Source organism: Adiantum capillus-veneris, chromosome 12 (assembly GCF_014529385.1).
Source record: "Adiantum capillus-veneris isolate H3 chromosome 12, ASM1452938v2, whole genome shotgun sequence".
NCBI lineage: Eukaryota > Viridiplantae > Streptophyta > Polypodiopsida > Polypodiales > Pteridaceae > Adiantum > Adiantum capillus-veneris.
This window is the reverse complement of record NC_140942.1, coordinates 153,770,678-153,789,579: the sequence shown is the minus strand read 5'-3', so window position 1 is coordinate 153,789,579 and position 18,902 is coordinate 153,770,678. Positions and strand designations below refer to the sequence as shown.

Below are 18,902 nucleotides of genomic sequence, written 5' to 3'. Positions count from 1 at the left end.
GCCCATCTAAAGGTTTTCTCAGCTCATTAGGGTTTTTGGAGGTGATACTCAAAGTAAGATGCAAGCCAGAAGTTGTTGCTCGCCAATTGGAGTTGTATGCACAAAGAAATCACCAGCTGAAGTTGGCAGTGATGCATGGAGGTTGCAGGGCAACATATGTTGTTTTCCAGTTTTGGGACGCTCGGTTCAAGCACCGAGATATCTCAGAACAATGCCAGGAGGATGGGGTTGGAAGCCCGAACATTGGGTTTCTACTGGTCTTTACAATGCCCCATTAGATTTGGGAGCAGGAGTAAATAGTGGGACAAAGAAGGCATCAAAAACAAAATTTTTGAGAAGGTTATAGTCTTTTTTTGGGAGGTTCAAGCAGGCCCTCTCACCTCATACTGCCATGTGGCGAGGGTAAGATCCCATATGCGAAAATGAAAGGCCAACTTGCAAGGTATAAAGCCCAAACCGGGCTCATTGTATTGGCATCAAAGGAAGAGACTCCCCTTGCAGAAGCTCTCACCCCAGCCGGCTATGGAAGACTCTTGTGCTACTTCGTGTGTGTTGGGGGAGCTGGCGACCTGCGCCGAGCATGGCTGAACTGCCGTCGACAAACGTGACTGGCACTTGGTGTTGAAGTTGATTTTGGGGGTCCCACCTCCTTTTTCGGATGCTTGGGTGGGACAAGAAGCCAAGTTTTTTTTTTGAGGGGGAAGTTGGAAAGCAAAGACGGTGCCGTGGTTGCTCCCACTTGCCTATGCCAAGCTTGGGAGACAAGTTGAAGTCGAAAGGTAAAGAGTGTTGGTAATTTGCATGACATGCAAGAAGCAAAAATAGGAAAAAAAAGGGGAAGACCCCACGTTTTCTTAGGAGGTTTTGGATGCTTGGTGGTGTGGGGGGGAAGGAGTTTTTGGAGAGAGGAGGAAGAAAGAGCTCAATAAGGGGCCATCATTGTAATACTCCATTGTAGTGCACCGTTTTGGCAAAGCAAGCTACCATAGCCGGAATTTGGCTTCATCTCTCCCTTCTCTTCTTTTTTGCAAGCGTGTCAGGTTGTGTGCGTGTGTGAACCTGTTGTGTGTGTGCAAAGATAGATTGATAGATTGATCGATTATCGTCCTTGGGGGTCAAATATGACCTATGGGACGAAATAAAGGATGCTTAAAACTCCTCAATTGGTTGGTGTAGAGACTGGATGTGGTAATACTAGCTTTTAGGGTGATCATATTGAGGGTGATCATATTGAGAGACACGTGAGCCAACTAGCATGAAATGAGAAAAAGGGGGAGTAAATGACAAAATGAAGAGAAAAATCTAAGGGGTATTTTGCGTATGCAGAACACCAAGAGTGAGATGCAGATTATGCCCTTGGTGATGCCAGGTAATGCTAAAGCGTGGCTCGATGCTTTCAAAGGTGAGCCCATGCACGCGTGGCCAGCATTGGTACGGTTTCTGCAAGATTTTTGCGAAGATGTCTCTCCAATCGACATGGATGCTAAGTTGAAGACCCTAAGACAGGATGTAAGTGAAGATTTCAATATTTTTCTTGACCGTTTTGAAGAATGATGGACAAAATTGGCGACGACTAATTAGCTAACGGACAGTATTTAAACTGGACAACTTTATGGCATGCTTGCACCCCAAAGTGCGAGAAAAGGTGGACTTTGAAAGCCCGGTATATTACAACAGAGCTATGGCGATTGCCCGATCAAAGAGTCGTAAAATCAGAAATCGTTGCTCGTTGTGCCCCCTTCCTCCTCGCGCGTTACCGCCTCCCCTCCCTTGGCGCTGCTCCCCACTCGCCCCCTCCCTCCCTTCCCTATCGCACTGCCCGCCAGCCCCCCCTCCGTGTTTTGTGTTGCACCCACCCCCACCCCGCAGCAGCCCTATCCTCTAGCCCGCCACCCCCTTCGCCCTCGTGAGCAGTCTGCGGACTGTTTTCAGCCTACTGGTGGCCGACCTTGGCACCGTCGTCCTCTTCTTTACAACAGTAGACACAAAATGGTGGTCCCGATTTCAGGTGTGCTTGAGGAGGAGGCAGATTTTCCTATCTCAATCTTCTTCCTAGACCTGAGGCGAGAATATCTGCCCTTACTTTCCACGAGTGGTTCCATGTTTGCGACGGTCTTGGAGACCTCACGCACTTTAGCATCAGTTGTGGCCAAGGTCGCACGGTTACGCATTGTGCGGGTTCTTGTTCGGGACACACATACACTTCCAAAGGTGGTTTACTGCCTTGGTGGTTAGATCAGACAAAGTGTCGAGTATTTCGGTCTCCCGAACCAGTGCTTCATTTGCAAGGGCCTGTCCACGCAAGAGAGCTCAACCAGCTCCAAAGACACAGACCCCTAGGGCCAACCCTCCACAGCTCTGAGGTCCCCCAGCCGGGGCTTTGGAGACCCCAGAGATCCAACTCAACAACGACAGATGGCCAGAGTGAGGAGAGATGGCACCAGGTCCGTGTCCGCCATCAACAAGGCCAAACACCTGGCCTCGGTGGCCATTTTACCGTTCCTCATCAGGAGTGGGTTCCTACGGGAATCCGCTTTGGACCTTTATAGCAGGAGACTGCCTTGGACCCCTCTCCCTTTACTTCTTTGGGATCACTCTCCCCCTCCCAGCCTCCTCTAGCCCTCCCCCACCCCCGCCCTTGCTTTCCCACACCCAAAATCCCCCCTCCTCCAAACCCCCCTCACCCTCACCCTCACCACCATGAATTCCCCCCTTTCTTTCCTCCAGTTGCTCAATCCGAGCACATTCCTGCTCCATGCCGCTCCCTGGGCAGCTCTTTTGTTGTGAGCTAACTGGTTCAGGAGAGGCAGCCCTTCCTTCGACCTCCTCTCTTGGTTGAGACCTCGGTCGGGCCTCTACGGTTTCGACATGAGTAGACGGTGGAACCTCTTCAGCTACGCCTTCATGGCGACCCCCATGATGACTTAGAGGCAGCTTGCTTTCGGGTTCATGTCCTATTTCTTGCGGCACGCGGTACAGATGCTCTAGACTCTAGAGTGGGATACTCTTTTCCACTTTGTGGTCAGGACCAGCAGGTTTGGACCTTGGATTTAACACTTGGTTGCCTTCACACTCAAGCCCTTGAGGTCTCCCATCACACGGGGGACCGTTGGGATCACAGATTTGGTGCAAACTTTATGGCCATTGGTCAAGTTCACAGTGACATTGCCCAATGCCACAGCTTGCAGACACATTATTATTCACTTTTTACATATGCGAAGTTCTGCCCTTGCTATGTATACATTCATGAGGACTCTTGGGTAGAGGATGTCGCTCAAAGAATTGCACTGTCATCTTGTGCCTTTGTGGGGCATGTGATGCACACTCGTTTGTCTCAAGGTCGTTCGAAATTCGAATACAGATTACTCCCCATCCAAACCGGCCTCAAAGATTGCTTGTTTGGCTGTTGCAGCATCGATTTTCTCTCACTGACCCCATGAGGATTGTCTCATGGAATATGCAAGGCCTTGGAGGGCCACAATTTGTGCACCATCGAGGTTGGCTAAGACCAGAGCTCCAAAGATGCCTTGTGGGTGGACCTATTGATATTCTAATGCTACAAGAGCATCATCATCTGTGTGAGAGCCGCATTCGGCATTGTGGACACGTTCTGCGAGGCATATATGAGACATTTTGGTCAGCTGCTTTTGGGCCCGGTTGCAGGTAGGGCCCAATGGGCCACCATGCAGATTCAAGGTAGCCTTGTGTGCTTCTTGAACATTTATGCACCAATCATGTGAGTGCACGGGCTGAGTTTTGGTCACATATTGAGGAGTCCTTGCCTCACGCAAAGCAGCAGTGCGTTGGGGGGGGACTTCAACATGTTGTTGGAGGACCCCTCGGATAGGATGGGGGCAGCCATGCTATGGTGCACGGGGCTGAGCTAGCTGCTTGGGAGCGCCTATGTACGACGTCGAGGATTCGGATATATGGCAGCATGCAGGCTTTATATGGCCCTGAAATAGCCTTTCTCTTTCTCTTGGTCTAATCGCAGAGTAGGGAGCGTGAATCTATCTAGGATAGATCGTTTATACGCTAGTGACCACATCTGTGACATGGGAAGATTAATTTTCATTCTAGCAGGGACTACTTTTTCCAATCATTTGCAAATGATTGTTACTGTGTCAGATAGACAGAGGAGGGGCATTGTCATGCTACACATCCCAGAGAGGTTTTTGCTAGATACAGAGCTTAGAGAGCAAGTTGTGATGTTGTGGACAGAAAGTTTGGACATGCAGGCAGACCCTACTCCTAGAGCGGCCACTGGCTTGGTGGAGCTTAGTCGTTTCTTTCTTTAGGAATCTGCAACTCTCTTGGCTACGACCAGGGAGGAGGAGAAGCGACTACATCGGGGCATTGCCTCCTTACAATGGATGCAAGAGTGTCACCCAGGTAGTCCTTGGACGGACGAGCAGATGCAGCAAGCTCGACAGGAGCTAATCACCATTGCGGAGTGGCGTCACGAGTTTGCCTTTCATCATCAAGCTTCTCAGTGGACTCAGGTGGGAGACAGAGTTACTGGTGAGAGCCTTGTTTAGTCACTGAGGAGATGCACCAGAGGCTTGCGAGCCGTACCCAGTCAGAGGAGCTATAGGAGGCCCTCAGGGCACTTCTCAGGGGTAGCTACTCGAGGGAAGATGGTTTGACTCCCAGCTTCTTGTTGGAGTATTGGGAGGTGCTTGGTTGAGACCTTTGTAGCGCTTACCAACACATTCTGCACATTGGGGAGATGCCATATAGCATGAGTGAGGGATTAATCTATCTTATCCTCAATGAGAGAGGCTCCTTGGATGAGATTCGGCAGTGGCAACCCATCACCATTCTCAACTCAGCCTACAAAATCTTAGCAAAGGCTCTGAATTTGAGAATTCAACCGCTATTTGAGAGCATCATACATGAGACACAGACGGGCTTTGTCAAGGAGTGAAACATCCTTGAAAACATTTATATCTTCTGGGAGGCGACTACCCTCGCACGTCTCCGAAGAGAGGATCTTGTGGGACACGCCTGAGGCTCTGATACCATTGTCACAAGACGGGCACCACGTGCCAACGGAAAAGAACAGATTGAACAGACTTTTAGCACTTCAATAACAACTGAACTAAAAGAGAGAGAGAGACGACGCGGGGAGTGGCGAAGTTCCACCCCAGAGAGCATTGGCTCCAAACCTTGGTGCCCCTTTCGGTATTTCTTTATATTACTTGAACTCAGTACAATGCCGATACTCCACCCTCTGCACCTTCGTACTGAAGCATGCCAGAGAATGACCCTCCTCACATATAAAGGTCCTTGGCCTATGAAAAGCAGTTTACCTGAAAATCTTTCAAACTCAAAGGCAAATGGTCCAAAAGCATCTTGTCCAAAATCTGCCAGCCCAGAAAACACGAAAATCCGTACAAGTGCCACGTGGACTGCCAATGTAAAACACGGAATTCCGTACTGCTTGCCACATCAGCATGACAATGTAAATCGCGGAATTCCGTACATCTACTGCCACATCGTCAGTTGTGTATGTGCTAGTCCTCCTTTATTTTAATGCCTTCATGTCACTTGGGCCCCATGGGACGGGGTCTCATAAGTTGGCGGGAACTCCTTTTTAAAAATAGGTCACTTGGCAAGACTTTGCAAGTTGGTAAGACTTCTTCTGCTGTTTCTACTTCTTCACTTAGGGTTTAGGCCCCTCAGCTGGGACTTGCAAGTCAGCTCTGTTCTTCAGTGGCTTGACACCTCATCAATTTGTGACAAGAGGAGCTTTGAATGCTGAATTTCCTGATGACTCAAGCCTATTTTTGGAGAGTCGAGACGCCAAGTTGCACAAGTGTGAGCAATCTCTTGACGTGTTCTGTTGCACGTCGAGAGCACTGATCAACTAGCGGAAGACAGTGGCTTTCTGGGTTGGTAGTGCTCTCGTGTCCAATTGGGCGCTTGGAGAGGGCTTTAGATGGATCCCCCAATACGCTACTTGGGCTGTCAGATGGGTTTGGATCTCTTACCAAAGCAACAGATTGCTCCTCTCCTCCTCTTCATCATGAGGAAAATGCTCCAATGGAGCTCAACACGGCTTTCTCTTGCTGCCACGTTTGTGGTGGCCAACCAGGTGCTATTGGCTACTATCTGGTGCATCACATCTTGCTGGGTTTTCTTGAGCTCTTGCATCAGCCAGCTAGAGAGGCTCATTAGGAACTTTTTGTGGTCAGGGCAGGACACACAATGGCTCGGGCCAAGGTCTCCTGGCAAGTCATCACTTCACCTTGCTTTTAGGGTGATAAGGATCATCGAGCAAGCACGGCAGAGTAGAGCCCTCCTTAGGAAGCTTGTGGTCAGAGGATTTCTTCCATGGGAGGAGCTTGGAAGGAGCTGTTGCTACACTGGATTCAAGCCTGGGTCCCACAGCCCCATCGGGAGGACCGCTTTGTTGCGAGCCTGCTTAGATCTTGGGAGCACCTCTGGAGTGGCCTTGAGCAACACCAGCTCGCATGCATTGAGGAGCGCTTGAGGCAACCACTCGTTTTGAATCCTAAGGTCAACACACAGCAAGGCCGCATGGTTGGTCGCAGACCTCATGTCTCTTGGGGTCCCATGGCACAGGGTCTTGCCCGCTCTTTTTGGGACAGGCTGCAGTTTATAGTACTTTTTGAGGAGATACAGGGCACTCAGCTGTGAGACATGAGGGGGGTGCAGAGCATGTGCCAGGATATTGTAGAGGCTATACTTGCAGAGTGGCACACCCCTATGGAGCAGGCAGCCCCTTACTATATGGGGGCTTTCATGCGACTGGAGGTCCTCATTTCAATTAGGGCTTTGCTCACACACAGGTTCTTGCATGTTCTTCGAGGTTCAGGGGGAGGGCCACCTCCACAGATTCACTGTCGAGGCACCAGACGTGGCCAAGTGCTCCTTGCAACGAATCAGAGTTGTGGGCACCAATGGAAGGACTTGTTTCATACACCCCGACCCGTCAGATCTTGAGTCAGGACACTGGCGGCTCTAAGCTTGGGAAAGCCGCCCTTTGCAGTGGGACCCGGGGGAGTGGTTTTCGTAGGATGCCTTTACTCCAGCTGATCACCCAGGAACCCCTTTCTTCTAGTACACAGCTCGGCTGGATCGCCACATACTGATAGCGAGAAGAGAGGCTCGTCCTGGTGCAGCGATTCACTGGCAGGAGGAGGGTCTCACATCCAAGTTCTTGGCAAAAGTTTGGGAGCGCTTATGGGACAACATGCAATCGAGGCGAATCACCATGTTTCAGTGGCTAGTTGCACATCGAGCTCTTGCATCGCGAGTTGGTTGGCGCATAGTGGTATTTCTGCAGTATGTGCCGCCTCTGACCACCCACTTGAGACACAGTGGTATTGTCTGTGGGACTGCCCCATGGCACAACAGGTTCGGCTTCAAATTCTTCGGCCGATGCCTGCACTTTCTACGCCTAGCCAGTACACTTGGGGTGTTGTGGAGCTTGGTCCACACTCACGCGCCCATCACTTCGTTTTGAGATGGCTTCAATCGGCAGATAGTTGTAATACAGGAGAGCCGGCCTACACTCCAGCCAGCCACCAACTAAGTGCCCCAAGAGTGGAGCAGAGATAGAGAGTGGTGTCGGGAGCTCATCTGCAGCCTAGCACTGTGGTTCATCTCGTGCCCACCAATTCCACATCTTCGAGGCTCGACCCGTCCATCGGCCAAAACTGTCCGTGACATTTGGCTGGAGCTGATCCACACACATTAGTTTGAGAGACTCCAGGGCAGCTCCAACCACATGTGAGAGTGTCGCGAAGCCTTCTTGCCACTTTGGCGTCCGATGCCCTTCTTCACCATGATCCACGGTGCGCCTAGATGGCAGTACCGTCCACCAGTCTGGTTGTTTCCTCCTCCCATCTCCTGATTTAGCCATCATTGTACATAACTTGTCTTTCATTGGGAGTCTCCCCACATGTTGATAGCCCTCTCTAGCAGGGACAGATTGTAGCCCATTGGATAGTTTTCTTAACTAATGGAAGGATCTTTTTCTTGCCCCCCAAAAAAAAAAAACTCAAAAAGAAGATTGAGCACGGCACACTAGACGAAGCAGTGGCCTCTACTCAACAACAAAATTTGCATGATGAAGCTCAGATGGAAAATCAAGCAAACAGAGGTATGGTAGTTATTCCACAACAATGGGTGCATACTATTCAAGGTTTGTTGCAGTAAATGCAAGAATTGTAGCTTAGTGTAATGGACACAGGACAACCAAGAGGTGGAAGAGGCCAAGCTAGGCCTTTGCCTGGTTATTGCTACAATTGCGGAGAAGAACATCACTATGCTCCTAATTGTCGACATGCACCCAAGGAAAGAGGAGGTATGTATCCGTTGTTTGGCAAATGCACAGGGCAAGGGCCACTCAATGGTCCAAGAAGGCAACCAGCTGATAATCCGGAACCACCACCCCCTCCAGATAATGAAGAGGTTCTCCATGTTAACATTATTATAGTTGACAAACAAAATGTAGACGTGTTGGCCAATACGAGAGCTCATGACGGAAGAGAAACAGAGACGAAGCGAGAGACTCACTGTCGAAAAGGGAAAGAAAAGATAGATGCAAGCACGGAGAAGGCAAAGACCAATAAGAGGAGAAGGCACCGCAGGATCAAGCAAACAGATTTCCAACTTAGGCGTGACCACATCCAGAATACGATCTCGTGAGTGATGTCAAAAGTTAGAGAGCAAATATCACTTTTGGTCAATTGTTGGTATTAAATCTTAGAGTGAGGAGACAATGGTCTACCAATGTTAGAATCAGGCTTCGACAAGCCAAGAAGGTGGTGCATGCTGTGCAAAATATGCCGTTAAGGGTGGAAAATCCCACTAATGTGCTTCCTCTTATTAGTGCCCTCATTGATAAGAAGATTCAAGTCCAAGTATGCGTCATGACGGAGACTGTTATGAGAGATGCAAGTGTTAAAGTGGTTCCCAAGTCAAATGTGCTCATGAGAATGGCTAATCATGCTAAGGCAAGGTGCTTGGACATAGCTCATGATATGAAGGCCAAGGTTATGGAAATTGAATGGCTTGTTGATTTCTTGCGATGAAAGCAAGTGATAATACTTATCCTAATCTTTAAGGAGGTCGTGGGAGCTAAGCAGGATGAGGGGAGTGGCATGTTTATATTGCCCAATAAAGAGAATGGCAGACAAGTAGTATTGGAGTTGAAGACTAAAGAAAGCCACTTTCATTCAATAGCAACTGAAGACGAGGGAGATTTGACAATGAGTTATGAGTACGAGATGGAGATTGCCTATGACGAAGGTTGCACAAGTACTGAAGAGGGAGATAGTGATGATGATATTTTGAAGATTGATACAAACTTGTTTAGGGTTTCCATAGACACGCCCCACACAGAGAAAAGTATATCGTCTCATGTTCATGGTATGGATGCCGTAAAGAAGGCTGGTATATTGGGTAAAGAATTGACGGAGTAGGAACGAAGAGAAATGCCCAATTGCGTGCAAACTCTCCTGAGCTATTTACAACAAAGTACAGAGATCTATGAGGAGCAAAGGGTCTAGAGCACAAGATTCGGCTCAACAAAGGGTGCAAACCAAAGGCACAGAAGCTACGAAGATTAGGAGAGATTTAGTAGGACTCACAAGTAATAGGGAACGGGTGGAACGGGTTCTCGGAACGCGTTCCCAAGCCCAGTGCCTCCTCGAAACGAAAACGGGAACGGAATGCCGTTCTCTAGAACGGGGCGCGGAAAAGCCGAAAAGGCATCCCCAGGGAGGTCACCTAATAAAAATGTAACCTATCACGTGAGTTCAACAAAAGGGTATTTAAAGTTCTTGAAACTTACAGAAATATATATACAGAAGGGCATTATTTTTTCAAATTTGAAAAAAAACTTACAGATTTTAAGAGAAAAAGGTATATTATATTCCTAAAAAAATTCACAGCTAAGGGGTTTTACAAACATGTCTTGAACGCACGTGATATGGTAGTTTTATACATAGTGAACCCCTTGAGACGGCATCCGAAACGCGGAACGGCAGTATCTGGAACGCCAAAGTTTAAAAAAACGACAGTTTGGGACAGGTCTTTCGAACTTTTGGGGGGGTGTTATTTCCTTCCTCTCCTTATAAAGAAGGGCTTTAAACCCTCTCTCTCAAGCTCTCTACCTCACGCTCTCCCTCAAGGCTCTCTCCCCCTCTCCCTCTCCCTTTCCCTCCAAGCTACCGTTCCGGCCTCCGTTCCTGTTCCGTGTAACTTTGAGCAGGAAGCCTCATGGCTAAAGGTAAATAAGTTACTTGAAGCAAGTTTCATGTATCCCTTGCATGAATCAGCGTGGGTTTGCCCGGCTGTCATTACTCCCGATAAGAATGGTAAGTGGAGCATATGTGTTGACTACAAGCCACTTGATGCTGCTACACTACGGAACCATTACCCTTCGCTCTTTCAAGATGAAGTTTTAAACCAGGTTGCAGCTCATGAGAGGTATTCGATTATGAATGACTTCTCAGGGTATTTCCAGATTGGTATAGCTCTCGAGGATCAACTAAAGATCACTCCTTGAGGATGTTTTGCCTACCGTAAGATGCCCTTTGGTTTGTTCAATGCATATGCCACTTTCCAAGGCTGGATGAACCGGGTGTTTGGCTCCTATCTAGGTAGGTTTTTTAGAGTGTTTATGGATGAAATTGGGTGTGACAGTTCCAAGTTGGAGCATTTGTAGAAGTTAAAGCTGTGTTTTCAAAGGTTGAATGAAGAAGGCGGCCAATTGAATCCGAAGGAATGTAAGTTGAACAACCTCGAATTCATTTGCTAGGGCATGTGGTCTCACAAAATGGTGTAGAGATTGATTCTAAGAAGATAAAGACTCGTGTTAATGGAGCCCCCATCAACAGCTCAAAGTTTGGCTTTATTTGCGCATAAACTAAAGTATTTGTCAAGGTTTTTCTGAACGCTTTCGCAATATGTATATCCTATTTAGAAGATGGGGCAACATCCATGGACTAAAGATGCACAAGAGGCTTTTCACAGGGTTAAGGAGATCCTTTGTCAGTTGCCTACAATTTGTCCTCCAGACAAAGAGGATGATTTTTATGTTGCTATGACAGTGGGTATTGTTGCCATTGGAGTTGTTTTATTGTAGAAAGTGGGTAAGTGCTATAAGCCGATCTATTTTGACAACAGGGTAAAAAGTCTTGGGGAGATGGCCTATACTGAGGCAGAGCAGTGGGTGATGACTTTAGTGTTTGCATGCCGGAAGTTTAAAGTGTACTTTATTGTCCGCAAGTTTTATGTGTTCACTTCCAATAATATATTGCCTGAAGTGGTTCCACATTTGAAGCCAGGGAAGCGTATTATGAAGTGGGTGTTGGAGTTGCAAGAGTTCGAGTTTCAATTCAAGATTGATCATACAAGCAAGTCTAACTTGGTAGACATTTTGGTTAACAAAAGCACAGATTTTCTTGTGTACCCAAGCGTGGTAAAGAAAGAAGCAAGTGAAGAGCCAGAGACAGAAAGAGCATTTGTGATGTGGTTCGATGGTGATTACAAGAGAGTAGTGCAGACACTAGTGGAGGGGTGGTCATTCAAGATCCTCAAGGTAAAGTGGTATTTTCCAAGTCCTATGACCTTGAAAATGTTCATACAAACAACCAAGCAAAGTACTTGGCCCTTCACTTGCGATTGAAACCATGTACAGAATTTGACATTTCCAGGCTCACTACGAAAGGTGATGCTCTTTTGATCATCAAACAGCTTTTGGGGCAATGGGAGATGCATGTAGCACGTTTGTATGTGGCACCAGTCATGTATGCAAGAAGAGAGACCTTGTTGATGATTTTTAGCACAGGTCAACATTCATCCACTATGTCAAAGTTGCAAATGAGAAGTTTTGTTCAAAAAGATCGCAAGTTCAATCTTGTGGAAAAGATCTTCTGGTTTATGGTCGTGATGGACTGCTAAGAAGAGTCCTCTACGACAAGGAAATCGAAATTTGTGTCATGAAAAAAATAGGCATCAAGGCAAAGATTATGTACTTTTTAGTATTCTTCGAGTAGGTTTTTGGTGGCTTTCCGGTATACGAGATGTTCATTATTGGTGCAAGACTTGCGACGAGTGCCAAATCATGGGAGAATGAAGATTGGTAGCAGAGTTGCAAGGGACTATTATTGCAGAGTTGCATTTAAAATATGGGGTTTGAATGCTATTGGTCCTCTTCTCAAATCATCCAGTGGTAAGAAGTACCTTATTGTTGCCATCTTATCGTTTAGACTGCCATTCAAGAGTTCTGAGACTTGGACAAAGTAGTAGTTCACTGCCTTTGTTTCTCAGCACACAACACGTGCAATAATCTCCAAGCTAGGGGAGGTGCTGCCTGCCATTTTTCCAACCCAGTTTCCACAGTGCATTGGAATTATGCAGTGGCTGGATACTTAGACCCGCTTTTCTGCCATTTATATTCTCTGCCAATCCCTCTTATACATGCCCAATGACCAGGAGAGAATGGTTGAAGCAGACTGCTATTCAGGCTATATACTGTGGTTTCTTATTACTCATCACGGTACCAGACTGCTCAGTCCTTCACTCCGGGTATGCTTGTACGGGCCTTGCCACCGGATATTGATGTCCTGCCTCTAGTTGTTCGGTCCTAGTGCAAAGGCCAAACCCGCTCCAGACTAGCATGATGTATGCCCTTGTGGTGTCCCATTCTAATGTAGTTTTATGGATACCACGTAGTCACCTGGAATGCCGACGGGCTGCATCATACCACCAACAGTGGTACTTTCTTCTGAGACAGGATTAGGGCAGGCATGTAGTGGGAGATGTGCATGTACTTTTGGTGCAGGAACCCAAGCTCTGACTCGCCCACAAGCACTATGAGAGACCCCCTCGTACTAACCAACCCCTATCATATCTTGCAGCTGAACTCAGCCAGGGATACACACCTGAATGCGCGATGTGGAACTCTGAATAGAGAGAGAGCCAGAAATAACAATGGCCCAATGTCCCGTTAAAGTGGCAACCCAAATCGCGACAATGAGTAGGCAAGTTGGGGGGTGCTAAGCGAGTCGTTCTGGCGCGACCAAATTGGCACCCCGGAGCTGCTCCCTCAACAACATTAAATCGTTCACGCAACTTGAAAGAGAAGCAAAAGACGGAGGACTAGATCTCTACATGTAACGGTGATGGGGTTGTAGCAATTGAAAACGATAAGAGGACATAAACGATATGTATAGTTTTTTGGGGTGCTGGAAAGATTTGTAACTAATAAAAAAAAAATGCTTGCAAAAAATAAAACCTTGAAGAACTCAAAGGCATGTGATTGTAGAGCTATGCTTGATTAAGAGAGATTGCACAAGTGAAAGATACTCTGTTTAGTGAAAAGAAGGATGATTTATCTTATATATGTCTGTGCTCAACAGCCAACATTGAAGACCCCACAAATAAGGATGGGAGCACATTGTCCAAGAATGCCACAGAAGTGAAGATGGTGCATAAATTAAACGACCTCGGCAAACCGACAAAGCTAGAAGAGCTCCGCATCAAGAGAGAGGGAGCATCACCACTAGCATGGTCAATGGACCGTGCCGCTGAAATTCTCCAACCTCCAAGAAGATATGCAGAGGGAAAATTGAAGCAAAGGGGAGAGGCATATGCTCTGGGAGATAATGAGCTGCTTGGGTACCCCCCACACGGAAGGGGGTAATCGTAAAAGCGATGTTGAATTGACGGACTTGACTTTGCCACTCTCACGCACATGCGGGTGCCAGTTTGGGTACTGCGTTTGTTTTGCAACGCAGTTAGTGGAGGGGGGAGGGGGTAGCTCAAAACAGTTACCCCCCTAGCGTGTGGAGGTACACTTACCCTAGTACATCTGGAGGGCTGGGTGCTTTCGTATTGTGAAGAGGTGCCCAATGCCTCCTCTTGAGACTACCGTATGAGGCCAATATGACCAGTTGCATGGCCTCTCTAACAACATGCAATGGCACCACCAGACCATCAGTCCCTAGCAAGCAAGACCCTTCATAAACAAGGAGGGCTCTATGTGCTGGCATTACAGACCACTTGTTTGGGTTTTTACTCCCATCATTGCATGGCAAGCCTTTCTTTTTTCAATTGCGTGTGTGTGTGTGTGTGTGTGAGTGAGTGCGCCCTGCCCTATGTGGCTTGAGCGCGACCTGCACTTGCTGCCCCTGCAGTGTACGGTACCCTTGCGCCAGTGGACCTTCCCCGTGGTGACAGTTTGCAGCTTCTGCGCTGTCTTTTTCCAGCTCCGCGCCGCGTACAGATTGTTCCTTGCATTTCCTTTCTGGGGTTTTTCAGCTCACAGGTGTTCTACGCAGTTTTGGCTTTTTTTCCAGTACAGTTTTCCAAGCAGTGATATTTTGCAGATGTATGCCCTCTGTGTAAATAGCTTATAATAATCAAATTAAAAGAAACACAAAAAAATCAAAGCCTATTGTAGTGTAAATCTGATTTTTAATTCGGCCGTGGTCTCGTTGTTGCATGTTAGAGTTCCCGTGTGTTTTCAAGCGTCGCAAAGCCATGGACAATGCTTTGGGGATTGCCTCTGAAATCAAAAGTTGTCTGTATGAAGACTTCAAAGAGGCTCGGAAAGCTTGGAATGGTCAAGCACTTGCCCTTGAGGTGCGTATTCCAGTGCAAGACCTTATGGATCCGGTTGCGCAATACGCCATGAATGCGGTCATCTTGTTTTTCCCCAGCAAAATGCCCACTACGCAAGATGTCGGACAATGGGTTGATTTCCTTCTCAAACGCCAGGCTATCCGAGGCGTTTATTTTGGTGCTCGTGGGTTCTATAAAGTTTTATTGGCAGATACTGAAGCTAGAAACCTTTTGCTAGAAATGTCTCCCCTCTTTTTTGGCACGTAGGTGACTCATGTTCTGCCATGGGCACTCACGAAAGATTATCTAACCCTTATTCGTCACAAATGCCCTGTGTGGGTGGAAATTGTTGATTTCCCTCGCACGTGGAGACATTTCTTTCCGCTGTTGGCCGCCTAGCTTGGTAAGGTGATTTGCCCCCCGAAATTGGATGTAAACACCAACAGGTTTTGCATTCTTTGGGATACGGACAAGCATACCCCCAAAGGAATTATGGTGGATTTAGGGGACCCATGGCTGGGCAAGCGTCCTTTTAAACTCATTGGGGCAAATTTGCGAACTCCTGTTTCCGATGTGGTAAATTCGGTCACATGCGATCTGAATGTCCAGAACCAATGTTGCAGCCCCCTGTGGCGGCTGTTCCTTCGTCTAACCCTGTCCCTGTAGGAAAATCTTGTCGGTGAAGCTAAACAAAATGGAGTCTCTACTATGAAGGTGATTCCCAATGTGGATAAAGGGAAAAATAAGAATCCGCAGTCTGCTCATGCTGGGAATGGAAACACTGTGAAAGGCAAAAATGTTGGGTCAAGTGATGTCAGCTCATGGGTGGTGCCTAATAAGGCAGTGAAAATTCGTACTCCACCCTCCTCCCGTAATTATGTTCCTCTTGGTAACGCCAATAAGAATGTATCGTTCAAGAAACTTCCATACAATGACAATCGCACGTTGATTGATGCTTAGGAAAAAGCGATGCACTCTTATAAGGATGAACTTCTTGCTCAGACTTCCACCTCTCATGTAAATTTTGTGGACACGTTTCCTGCTTTGACTCAGCGCATGGATTCTGGATGGAGATGTCCATATGGGCACCTCCACTTGATCCCTGTGTTTCTTGTCGTTGTATATATGATTCCTGATGCACAATGCCATTGAATGCATTTCATACAATGTACGTGGTTTATGTAACCTTGATAAATGGCGACTGCCCTGACACTATTATGTACATACAGGTAGGGCAAACATAGTTGTTTTGCAAGAACACAATCAGCATGACTTTTCTGGTCAATGTTCTTATTTTGCTGGTTATTGGATTGCGTATGTTGGTTTACAAGATTAATCATGTTTATTGATGCTAGATCGACATGAGCTTCAACCTCTTCTGTTGTATAATGATCCAAAAGGTTGCTGGATGGTGGTTCAATGCTGGTTGAATGGTCAGGTTAATGAATTTCGAGGCATTTATGCACATACGGCTTCTGGGCAAAGGGCTGCCTTATGGCGAGACATCTCTTCTCCTCATGGACTTCCAATGCATTCCTTTGCAACGACTTTAATAATACCCCTGGTATGGATGATAGTACCACAGGTAATTCACATATGTTGCTTGCGAAAAGGCAAGAATGGGATCATCTCTTTGCTTCTGCTCAGATGATTGATTTATGGTGGTATTTGCATCAATGTCTCTCATTTTACTTTTCAGCATGTTGCTCACTCTTCTTATCGAGCGCGGTTAGATCGATGGTATTTGCTTAATTTGCAACAATATGAGGATTTTGTATGTGACATGAGCATGGATTACACCTTGCAGTTGTCGGATCACTACCCTCTTTTGTTGACCTTGAGCTTTGGGCAGTCTTTTTGTGATCGGCCTCTTTCTAGAAAACGTCTGCTGCATATTAACAATGCTTACCTCACTCATGAGGTTTTTCGTGACATGATTTCTGATGTTATTCCCCCTCTGCTTGCTCACATGCATCTTGATCTTGATGTTGCCTCGTATCCCTTTGTTATGAGGGTGCAAAGTGTTATCTATGACTATGGCACACACTACATGTAGTGCACTCCGGGGGATGTTAAGGTTGCGAAACAGGCTTGTTAACGATTGCAAGTATTGGCTGATTTGCGGCCCTTGTCTACCTCTGACACATCGGAGTTGTGTGAAACTTGCGTGTATATTCAACACATCGATAAGCGAAAACTTGCTAAATGGCAGGCACGTACCCGTCAATAGGCTTTTATGGATAAAAGTTGCGCTTCGAAGCAATTCTTTAAGCATTTGTATCATACAAGGGTCTCGCAAGCAATCAAGTGGGTTATGCTTCCCTCAGGTGTTTCGACTTCTTCGAAGTAGGAACTTGCTGATGCCATGGTTTTGCATTATCGACAAGTGTTTGCTGCTCCTTCTCAGGCATCTTCGGTTGCTTGCCATGCGCGTCAATTGATGCTCTCTTTTGTTCATCCGATCATATCCCCGCAAGATGCACGTTGCCTTGAGGAACCATTCATTGATTCTGAATTGCATAGTGCGTTGCTGGCATTGGGCCGTTGGCGGTCTCCCGATTAGGATGGGCTTACCGTGGAATTTTTCCTCTCCTTCTGGGAGGATCTTGAACAACCATTGCTTTACAACATGGGAGAAACAGGATTTGCCTCTTTCTTGGAAAGAAGGTCTACTTAAATTGTTGCCTAAGCAAGCACTTTGCGAGCGATTCTCTCATTGGCACCCTGTCACTTTGATGCCGGTGGTTTACAAGATATTGGCTAAGATGCTAGTGCACCGCATTAAGGATCATCTATTTGCAGGGCTCCATCAAGCTCAATATGGTTTCATTCCACATCGCCAGATTATGGACAATCTGGCTAATGTCATGATTGGCATGTAGTATGCTTATGCAAGTTGATATTGAAAAGGCCTTTGACACTGTACAGTGAAACTTCATTGTTGCCATGATGTGGTGCCTAGGGTTCGGTCCAAAGTTGGCCAATGTGGTTTATTTCCTGTATGCTTGTAGAACGTCTTTGGGGATCCTAGAAGGTGAATTAACAGAATATTGACCTCTTGATTGTTCGGTTAGGCAGGGTAGGAAAGCTATGTTGTTGCCTGCACTCGTGCAACAAATTCAGCCTTGGACACTGATGTTTGCATACCTCAGTCAGCATGTTGTTACTTCCTCATTTGGCCATTGGCAATCATCTATCTGGGAGGTGGTATTTGGCAAGATGGAAGGGCACATTCCTGGATGTCTGCTTGCTTCCACTTTGGTTTCTGCATGGATAGAGGTTACGATTCATCTATCATGGGATGCTCGGTAGGAAGGTGATTCACTTCGTTTGGAGAGTCTCCATTGGAGCCGGGCATTCTCTCTTACTTTGGTCGACCGCTCGCCTCGCCAGGCTTACTTTCTCTCTGGTTGTGGCATTCGTGTGGTTGAGGATGTGGTCGATGAGGTTGGATATACTTTTGACTTTCCCTTCGCCACTCGCCGTTTTGGATTGGGCATGCATTACTGTCCATCAGTTTTGGAGAGAGCTTCAACCCATGTTGCCCGACTTTTTGCCTCTTACACCTTTGCCTAATGGAGATTGTATGTCTGATTGGAATCTTCGGGAAACGCCTTTTCGAGAAATTTCTGCCAGTCGAATTTATGCTCTTCTTCTACCACAATCTTGGCTTGCTAATCATTGTAATGCCCTTTGGCACATGCACAAATTTGATCTCTGGTGGAGGAAGCTTCTCTCTGCCTTGTGAAAAAACCGTTTGCCTTTGAAGGAGCGACTATTTCTTTGGCGTTGTTTGCTTGAGTGCTCCTAGTCGTCTTTTTTTTAGGGCACGTCATATTCGCCCTTCTTCTTGTGTCCGTTGCTCAACTGCAGAAGAGAAAGTCTGCCACTTGTTGTGGGATTGCTGCATTACTAGAGATTTCCTTCGCCGTGTATCGGCTTGTCTGTGGCTCTGTTTTCTAGGGATTGTCTTTCGCAAAAGGTTTTGGGCATTTGGCATTTTCTCACCGATACTACATCGTTTCGCGGTTTTCTTTATGTGAGTCAGATATTGGGCTTATTGGACCCTGTGGCGTCGGCGTAATGCTTACATGTTCCATCGACTCATGTAGACCCATTCCCGCTCTTCAAGCTTTCTCTTACGCAATCGTTACGGTTTGCCTTGGCAGTTGGTGATATTACCGAAGAGATACATCAGCTTTCCTATGAATGTTTCTAGCTACGCTGTACAGCTGGCCACTTATGTGTTCTTCCCCTTGTATATGATCCTTTTGGTGGGTTTTCCTTGCTTTGAGGTT

At 46.9% G+C, this 18,902-nt stretch overlaps 1 protein-coding gene across 1 annotated transcript in view; it reads right to left on the bottom strand.

Annotated features, from left to right (window-relative positions):
- LOC147446708 (putative 2-carboxy-D-arabinitol-1-phosphatase) overlaps positions 1 to 18,902 on the bottom strand; it is a 73,195-nt gene that overhangs the window by 1,222 nt on the left and 53,071 nt on the right. The gene's annotated exons all lie outside the window — the stretch shown is intronic.